The following is a 10,479-nucleotide window of genomic DNA, read 5'->3' as shown; positions in this document are numbered from 1 at the left end:
AGGTGATCTATTGTCTTTGAATTCACCAAGGGAAAGGAGGGTTAGTGCATCGAGTTCTTCGCCAAGCATCCCTTCCGATGACCTTGATACGGATTGGCAGCCACAACTATCTGAGCATTCAAAGGAGAGACATCCCAAGAAGACCAGGCTAGGAAAAAGGAAGTTTCCAGCAAGGCTTGAACTTATGGAGGCCGATGTAGGTGAGCAGGATACTGCTGGTGATAAAGACGGGTCTGACACTGTCATCATCACGAGCGTTATTCCTGGTGCAGAGGATGTAGAGACCAACATTTTCACCCTATCCAGAAATGCTGCGATTAGTGATGAGCAGGTAGCACGCATAACTCCTACACACTCAACACCCAAAGTAACACCAGCTCCCATTTTTTCATTAGCGAAGGCCCGGCAGCATCCGACATCCAGCAGAAGCGCCACTTCAACAGAAGGAGGTAGTGGCAGTACTAGGACTGAGCTGTCACATAGTGAAATTCAACAATCCTCCAGTCCACCCGGCATTGGGAGTGGGTCCTCCTCTTCCTATGGCAGGAGACAAAAGTTTACCTCCCCAGTGTGGGACTTCTTTACGGTTCACCCAGTTCAGGAGAACATTGCTGTATGCACCATTTGTCATGTCAATGTTAGTCGTGGTAAGATTGGTACAAACTATGGTACTGGAGGCCAAACGACCCATTTGAAAAAAACACACTTAATCAGGTGGGAGAACCACCTTGCAAGCTTAAAAAATGTGAGCACTGGTGTTGGTGGGGATACAGTGCTACAAGGTCCACTCATGGTTGACCAGGAGGTAGAAGAAGAGGGAGACGATGACCTTCTATCTAGGAGTGGTACACAAATGAGCCCTGTCGCCAGCACTGGAGTGGTAAAGTCCACATCCTCCGCATCAGCAACTTCTCAGTGGCACCAGAGTCAGCTGGAGACACCAAGGAGTGCAAAGTCTGCGATGCAAGGTGGTCCGTCTAGCATAACTGAAAGAAATACAAAGCAGCGTACCATTCCTAGCATGTTTAGGCAGGAGGGAATGTACGAGTGGAACCACCCAATAGCATGTTTGTACAATGCGAAACTTGCGAAAATGTTGGCACTGGACCATCTCCCATTTTCATTTGTTGAGGCTGTTGGATTTCTGGAATTAGTGGCAACCCTCTGCCCAAAATGGAAAGTTCCCAGTCGATACTATTTTGCCCGAGTTGCTGTTCCAGCACTACACCACGACGTGCTGGAATTGATTGGGAAAGCCTTACAACAGAGTGTTGTCCATTGTATCCACCTGACAACAGACATGTGGAGCAGTTGCGATGCTACAGATTTCATGTGCATCACCGCACACTGGATCTCTTTTGCAGGTGTTAAAGACAAGTTAACTTCAGGCCTCCTTGACGTTGCTGGGATTTTTAATGATACGCGCAGACATGCAACTATAGCCATGTTTGCTATTTAGAAAAGTCATACTGCTGAAAACATTTTGTCAGAGTTTAACACCAAGGTCTTTGAATGGCTGAAACCAAGAGGCCTTAAGATTGGTTTTGTTGCCACCGACAATGGCAGTAATGTAGTGAAGGCAATGAGAGAAGGACATTATTTCAGGGTACCCTGTTTGGCACACTGCATCAACTTAGTCGTGCAAGACTTTCTGAAAACTGAAGCCAAAGTCAGCAACATACTGATCATCTGCAGAAGAATATGCACGCACTTTAACCATTCTTTTAAAGGACGGAAGCTGCTACGGGTCATTCAGCATGAGCATAAATTGCCAGTCAAAGCACTGATCCAGAAGGTCCCAACGCGTTGGAACTCAACTTATTTCATGCTTGAGCATCTCTTTGAGCAGTACATACCACTGAATGCTTATGTCATGTCAAGAAGATTAGTAGATCCTACTGTTAATCTTAAAGCCCTGACCATTGAGATGTGGCAGTGGGACCTCATTAAATGCATCACAGAGATGCTACTACCCTTTGAGGTCTTCACACGTGCAGTTAGCAGGGAGGACTGTACTATGGGCCAAGCCATCCCATTGTTGTACATGCTTGAGCAACAGGTGAAGGAGGTCTGTCAAACATACAAAAGTGACGAACAAAAAGTTGAGGCATATACCTTGGCCAAGGGCTTAGCCAACCGCTTATCTCTAAACGCAAGGCTTCAAATGATTGTGTCAGGTGAACATTACATAACTGCAACAATGTTGGATCCACGGTACAAATTATTTGTCAGCAGTAGCGCAGTAATTCCTTTTTCAGATGAGGATGTTGCCAAGTACAAAACTTCCATAGCTGCGGAAGCTAATGATTTAGAAACTGAACGGCTGTTACTTAAAGGTCTGCCAGTGCCAGCCCAGGCCAGTCCAAGTACTCCTGACGCAAGTTCTTCACAGCATGAGAGCAGTGCGTCTGATTTCCAGCAGGCACCAACAGTACCAAAAGCAGCACCTACACGATCTGATTCAGCAGACCCAACCAAAAGCATAACTGCTTTTTTTCTACAGAAAGGGATGGGTAAGTCCGTTGCCGTTGGAAAGGGGAAAGAGGACCAGCAAAGCCGAGCCCCAATGAACACTGAGCGGATGGTTCAGGGAGAGGTGTGGCGCCGCGGCCAGGGCGACTGACGCTGGAATCTGGGGATCAGGGTTCGATCCCCGGCTCCGGCGGCAGGTCAGCCCAGCACCATGTGACTCTGGGCAATAGCTTGCTTAATCTTCCCGACGGCCCCCAGCGCCTAGAGACCCTTACGGGTGATTGTGCGCTTTACAAATGTGGATTATTATATCTGGATGACACAACAGAGGTGTTCATGGAGCAAAGCCCATTGGTCTATTGGTATGAAAGAAGGAGACAGTGGCCAGTGCTGAGCAGGCTGGCGATAAAGTATCTGGCTTGTCCTGTAGCCAGTGTCTCTTCTGAGCGTGTTTTCAGTGCTGCTGGTGCCATTGTGACATCGAAAAGGACTAGTCTCTCCCCCAAAAGCGTGGAGAGGCTGACAATGATAAAAATGAATCAACGCTTCATACCACCAGACTATAAAGTACGTGAATCAGAGCAGGATGAAGAAAGCGAGTCCGAAGACCTCCTCACTACTGGGGTACATGACCTACTTCTGTCCGAACGCACAGAGTTTGAGGACGAGCTCTTCTTCCCTGACAACTAGGCTTTTAAATTGTTACTTTCTCCCTTCCTTTATTTGTGTTATTTTCTTATTAACAATGGCTTTCTGGTGCTAAACTGCAAAACCACAACCAAATCCATCCCCACCACTGATTCTTTTTATGTACCTACTGGAGTTGCACGCCTGTGCATTTATTTTCACTGTATCTTTTTATTTACCTACTGGAGTTGCACGCCTGTGCATTTGTTGACTGCAGCACTCCTCAGAGTCTTGCTCCATCTTCTTGCCTCCCACTCAAGTCAATACAATTCCATCTTGCCAGCCATACATTGGATGTTGTATGTAGATGGAGTATAGTACAATAATGTAGCCTCTAACAGTCCCTCCATAACAAGTGAACCGTACAGTCATGACTACAGCCATCCTCTATATCATTTGAAATCTGCAACTCATCACTGTCTTACTCCTAATGCTACCACCTCTGTCTGCAGGCATTCATAGACGACTCTTCAGTGTCATTGAGCAGGCATCCACAACTGAAGTCAACTTGTTGTGACTCGTCATTATTTTTAAAAGGCTCGGCAGCATCTGTGATCAATCATCTGATAGTGAAAGACAAGAGCAAGACAGGTATATTAAATGAATGATGCAATGCATTGCATAGGATGTTTAGCTGACTCTGAGCAAATGTGCATGGAATTGAAGTATACTAGTAAGTTCAGACTCACGTGATGGGCAATTTTTCCATGTTATTTAATAATATAAATTATTTACGCACTTGTGATCCTACTACTACAGGTGCAGTCAGGACTTAATTTATCGTTCGTAGTCACTCACTACAGAGTAGACTGAGTTGCTGGTGCTGTTGGACTAGACGTGCCAGACCTGATAATGATGGTGACACCACACATATCATTGCACGCTGTCAGGCAGTTGGATCTGCGCTGATTGATGTACGATGTTTCTTGGAGTGGAATACAAGGTAAATACAAATAAGAGGCACAGCACAGTAGACCCAGGCTACTTCATGTGTGTGCACTGTGCAGTGGTACAGTGGTGACTGAGAATGACGCATTGATTTTGTTGATTAATTTTTAAAGCGCTAGGTTGCTTTTTTAATTTTTATGCCCCTTTCTCTGGCTCAGTCAAATTGTTAGGTAAATGCAGTTTGTGTTACTGGCGACCCTGTGTCGTGGGTCTGTTCTGTGCTGGCTCCTATCTTTTCTTGTACTTCTAGATTAATAATGATGTGCAAGTAGTAGACTTATACATAACATATTGTATCGAAGCCGCCTCAGTCTGAAAGTCCTCTCTTTACGACTACTCCGCTTGTATTATTTTTTTTATCTGCACTGTATTTCAAATACACTTTGTTTAGGTCATTCACATTCTTTTGTATTTGCCTTTTCTTTTTCAATCCACACAGGCTGGACGTTTTTCACCCACTGCTATTATACTATGAGCGTCTACTCATCACCATTACCACTAATCATCATCATCAAGCAATTGGATGGCGGGAAACAAAGAATGATATTCTGCGTATCCTGGTTCTACGTTTATTCCTTACATTCATTGGCTAGTGGATCAAATTCAACATCATAAATCATCGTCTTCATTGTTTTGCTTTTGTTGTCTACATGCGTACTGTTTTTATTTCACAAACCTTTCCGCAAACCCCCGTACCCATCCATTCAACAAACCCTAACCCTCTTCCCCCGGGCTGCGTGGTTTCATTGAGGTGCGATGTTTGTTACATTAAATATACACCAACAATTTGATCACGCGCTTGCTGGGGCAGATGTGGTGAAAGCAACAATAGTGTCATTTCAAAAAGGCATGGCCGGGATCTTCTTCTGCTTCCCAACTCAAGCTCTGTGTATAATGCCAATTAATTTACCATTACCATCAAACAACGAATACGTAATTAATTGGCATCATTGTTTGTGTTTAAGTTTACAGCATTATGATTTAGAAAAGTTTGACGTTGACGTGAGTACTACAACTACAGTTGAACTTCTTATCTTCTCTTGCACTTACTTTCCAGTCCCCAAAACCATTGTTTTGTTTCAGTTTAGCAGTTGCAAAATTGTATTGGGTCAGTCGTGTAATGTACTGTACTTAATACTTATACTACCCCCACATTGTCTATCACGAAAATGACTGCCTCTTTCTTTTTGTCTCAAAATGCTACTGGCAGGGTCTGTCTACTACTACTATAACAGAAGTTCAGAACAACAGATTCTTATCCATTGTCTTGGGAAACAAATACAGCCCACTTCATCATCAGCAATCACAGGTAAGATAAGTTTGCTGTGAGGTATAACGCAAGACAGACTGGTAGTTCTTCTAATACTACAACTATAACTCGGTGAGGGTTTACCGCATCTACCTGTCTGCATGTTAAAGATGTGGACAATATATTTTTTAATTCGAAAGCACTGTCCCCTGACCTGCATGGCCAATTAAACGTTGTGATTTTGCACAACGTACATTATTTGGTGAAACAGTCCCCCCTCCACCCCCCCAACAAACACAAATGAACTTCAAATGTTTTCTTTTGAAAATAACTTTGTCTCATTTTTATTTTAACATAACATAAAGAAAGATGATAGAAAAATAAAATATATATCAAATCTTACCCCAGGCCCACAGCTGTCCCTACCCTCCCCTAACCCCAACCAAATTTCAAAGTTAAATGTAAACCCCAACACCCAAATCCCACCCACCAACAAAAGGATTTAAAAAGGGGCAAACAACAGGGTCCATTTCAAAGCCTGCGGGCTTTCAGGTGTTTGTCCACCATGATCTTGACACGCTCCTCTATTTCATCCTGAAGCCTCGCTACCCGGCGGAGAATCTTTTCTTGAAATTCCCGGCACCTACATTTGCACGCATGTTGTGGGGGGCCGCCGATGATGTAACAATTCGGCGGCGGGCGGCTGCCTGACCACGGCGACGTAGTCCTGCAGGCTTGGGGGCCGGGGCATTGGAAGAGGCAGCAGCTGCTGCCGCCGCCTCCTCCTCCTCCTCCTCGGCCTGATCCACCAGCCGGCGGTAGGCCTCTACGATGGCCTGCAGTTTCCGCTGCCGGGCCCGGACTGCCAACTCCTTCCTTGTTGGTTTGGAAGGAGTAACTATAAAGAAAGAAACAGAATTGTTGTAATCCAAAATCCCCGCAAATCAAGAACACAACATTGATTCAACACATAGTGGCACAGTAGCACTAGCAAGCAAGCTGAGTACAAAAAATTGTGTTGCATCTATCTTGAACATTCTACGGCCTATATAATTAATTTGTTGGACTTTTTGGCACGGCATTATGCCTGCCCTAGTAGCATGGGTGTACTTCAATGGTCACACACATTAGAACGAACACCTGTCTTTTTCATATCTCGTTTTATATTATATACTCTGATTCCGGGAAGGCGGGAACAGTCTCAAACTAACATTAATTAACAGGGGGCAGCTAGTAGTACATGTCTAGTAGAGACTATCATTCTTTATATCGTGCAACAAACCTTATTTGGTGTGTGTTTCACCAGCAACGACCCATGCATCCAGTCGTCCCCTCCTTCCCTTGCCTTTGGGTTTGACCAAAACACCGCTGCTGCTGAGACTATCCACTAACCACCGATATAGGGTGTGTCTCCCAACCACGCTGGCAGCTGTGTTTTCCCCTTTCCATGCTTCAACAACAACCCATGCATCCAACTGCTATCAGCCACCTGCATTACTGTAGTGGTAATGCTAAGCATGGTAATGACAAGTAAAGGTAACATCATATATTGTCCAGTAGAGTACAGTGAGGAAGTTTTCCCCTCCCACCAAGTAATGCGGATCACTATTGAATGTAACTTACCATCGCCCACCGCTGTTGGCTCCCCCCCCACTGCTGCTGGTGCTGGTGTAGGTGCCTCTGATCCTCCTGTCCCCGCCGGGATCGCTGACGCTGCGCCGCTGTCCCCGTCGGCACTGGTGGATGGTACGGGTTCTGCACCTATAAAAATAAGTACACCTTTTTAGATGGATACACAGCCCCCATTGTACTTGTTCACCAAGAATGGAGTTCTTCAAAACAGTTAAGTACAACGTACGTAATCAGTAGGAGTCCACATTGCATAGTACAGCAGAGTCACTACACATATTAGCATTCATTGTTATGGTATGGTACCCAAGCTCATCTCATCTGTACTGCTACTCTAGTCCTTGGAAATTTGAAGTGAACTATGTAACCTTTGTACATCAATGTATCCAGTTTTGCGCATGCTACCTCGCAGCTTGTTGCGCAGTACGAGAAGACGCCTTTGAGGCAACATGATTGTTCAATGCATACACCTGAAGAGGTTGGAAAATAAAAGGGCCCGTATTTAAGTTTTCTATGTGGATTGTGGAATAGAGTTTGCTTACAGGTTACAACTTCTTTTTAGCATGGCTGCATAAAACTGGCCTAAATGTATTTCATACTGTCTAACGTGCACCACTTTTGTCATTAATTTTCGGCAGATGAGAAGATTTCCTTCTACGAAGCTGACATTTCCAGAGCTTACCAAAAAGAGGCATATGTAACCAGTATATGTTGAATGGTGAGGGGTCTCTGACATTTCCCACATTTCCCTATCGTGCACTAGTAGCTGTACAAATGTTGATTACTTTATTCTGCCTTTTTTAACTCTGGATTTTTTCTGGTGGGCCCCTCGACGTATTTCACGGAACAACTTAAAACATTGATGTTACTTACTTACTTCTAACAAAATAAAGCTTTTGAAGTACCACTTTGACTCTGAACTGAAGTTTATTTTCAGTGTCTGTTGTCTTGTAGACTCACACGAGTGAGTGAGCAAAAGGGGGTTTCTTAGGTTATGGTTTGTGTAATAAAAGCATTGGGCATCTTGGTATTGGGGTTCAGGAGTTTGATAATTGAATAATTGACCAATGACTGAGCCCATATAGGTTGTCGTTCAGTGAATTGTGGGTTCCTCAGAGTTCTGTGACTGAGGTGTAAGTAAGGTCCAACCTGCCTATCAGCACCAACATCCAATTTTCTGGTGCATGCATACATAGTTATGTAATATGTATATGACTCCATAGAAGATAGAATACCCACAAGACTAGTAGTGGTATACTAACGTTTACAAAATACTAGACAAACATCTGGATGCATACTTGGTTGGTGTCAATTGCCAAAGCAGAGACATTACAGAGGAAAAAACCTAAGACAGGAGTGGACCCTGTGCCTACAGCTATTCTAATTTTTTTTGTATCACATATTTATGGAAAAGATTAATACCTTTACTAAAGAGTCAAAATTTCTTTAGGAAGTTAATGTAATTAATCGGTTGAAAAAAAAAAGCTCCGTTACAAAGTTAGGGAAATATCATTGTTCCAAAAGAAAGCACTGTTGGACTTACTGGGGACAGCAGCAGGATCCTCAGTAGAGGAGCTCTGTGCCTGTGGTGGTTCACCCGCCGACTCGGTCCCAGCATTCTGCTTGCCCCTGGGTTCTGTGGTTCATGTAAGAAATAATAAACAAAGAGAAAAACATTGAATGCTGTGAAACATAGACATCATTTCAAAAACCACTGCTAGAACATTAAAAGAAACAAACATTGATCTACCAAATTACTACTGCCTTGCAGGATTCACTGACTGTATACTTGTAGAAAACAAATCAAATGTTCCATAAACATTCTGATTGCAGATTACTAAGTAACACAGAGGCAGTAACACCTGAACAACACCACTGATTCAAGAGATTCAAGAATGGGGTAATCAATTATCTGTGAGTAGTCATTTATTTTTCATTTTTGCCAGCAAAATGCATAGATCACAAGGAGGAGACATGCAGAAATGTTGTGCATACACGAAATTGTACGTTCGTTGCATCATATTTTGTTCTGCTACTGACTGAACGCTACTGCTGCCAAGCCTACCACTCATTAAACAAACTACATCAGTTCTATGGAGGGCTGAGGCAGGGGTGGCTCTAGGCTCATGGTGGTCCTCCTGGGCAGGGAGCGTAGGTAGGGGGCCCCGGAAGAGGAGGTCGGGGCGGAGGACAGAGGACAGTGAAGAGGGGAGTCAGGGTGTTTGGAAGTGGAACAGAGCCGGAGGCAACCAATCCCGGCCAGGGGCCGCCACGCAAATATGTATCCATCCTCAGAGGATTATTAAATTAAGGATATATTGGTGCGGTGGCCCCTGAAGTTTGGTGGCCCTGTGCAGTTGCACAGCTTGCACATGCCTAAAGCCGGCCCTGGCTGAGGTAAGAAGAACAAAGTAACTTCAGCATTCATTGCCAGAGGAGGATTCATGCAGAAGAGAAGGCCGTGAAAAAAATGCTACAATATGCAAACTACGTACAATTATCCATCCACCGCTATTTCACTGATGGACAAAGAAAGGACAAGACTCTATTAATAGCATTAACTAACTTCAGTTCTCTTCAATAAAGAAAATCTCACATCAATAAACAGCAACAGCTAGCGCCAAGTTGAAACAACACGCAAGAGTCAGTGAAGAAGAACAGTGTCATACAATTACAGTAGATATACCGGAATACATCGGAAATGTAACTAGGAGCAACAGTCATCGCGTTACTTATTCAGCCAATATTTACAAAGATACAATAACAATATTTATACTACTATATATATATATATATATATATATATATATATATATATATATATACACACACACTTTTTTTTTTGGGTAGCCACTCACCAAGACCCACAACCTCAACACCAAGCAGGTCCAACAGGTCCTGCTCCCGGTCCAAAATGTCGGCCCAGCGGTGGGACAGCTGATGGTGGGTACGCCGGATACCGGAGCAGCGGAAGACTGCCCGGCGCACCTTCGCCCACCGCCGGAGACGCTCTTCAATACGCCGGTAGCTGGAGCCGGGCCTGCCGCCTGCTGCCAAGGTCAAGGGGAGGTGGCGCTGGATAAAAAAGACCAGGGCAGCCACCTCCTCCTCCCCAAAAAGTTGGCGGGCCGTCACTCCTGCGGGGCGCATTCTGCCGCAAGGCAGCCGGGTTTTTTTGGGCACAGCCGCCTTGCCCTTTGAGCCGCCGATGCTGCTGGCACCCTTCACCATGGTTCTGGGTGGAGGGGAGAAGAAAAGTTGAAGACAAAAAGGTAGGGGAAGGAAGAAGCAAGGTAAAATAAGGAAGTAATATAAAACAAGAGAAAAGTTGCAAAAAAGTTGTAAAAGTAGAAATAAAATGAAAAATATAAACCTAGGCACAGAGAGAGATAGGTAATAACTAAAGAAAGTTTGAAAAAGTGAGTGAAAAGACCAGGATTGCAGAGATAGGAGTTAGATGCTAAAATAGGCCCAAAACCATAGCCAGAGTGTGA

At 44.3% G+C, this 10,479-nt stretch overlaps 1 long non-coding RNA gene across 1 annotated transcript; it reads right to left on the bottom strand.

Moving 5' to 3' along the window:
* Nucleotides 1–6,055: 6,055 nt before the first annotated feature.
* LOC144761406 (uncharacterized) lies at nucleotides 6,056–8,624 on the bottom strand. Its single transcript, XR_013595706.1, has 3 exons — nucleotides 8,529–8,624; nucleotides 6,980–7,117; nucleotides 6,056–6,254 (listed from the first exon to the last, which is right to left on the bottom strand). It is a non-coding gene; the product is annotated as an uncharacterized LOC144761406 (long non-coding RNA).
* Between the last annotated feature and the right edge of the window lie 1,855 nt (nucleotides 8,625–10,479).

Source organism: Lissotriton helveticus, chromosome 6 (assembly GCF_964261635.1).
Source record: "Lissotriton helveticus chromosome 6, aLisHel1.1, whole genome shotgun sequence".
Classification (NCBI taxonomy): Eukaryota; Metazoa; Chordata; class Amphibia; order Caudata; family Salamandridae; genus Lissotriton; species Lissotriton helveticus.
This window is presented reverse-complemented; position numbering and strand designations above follow the sequence as displayed.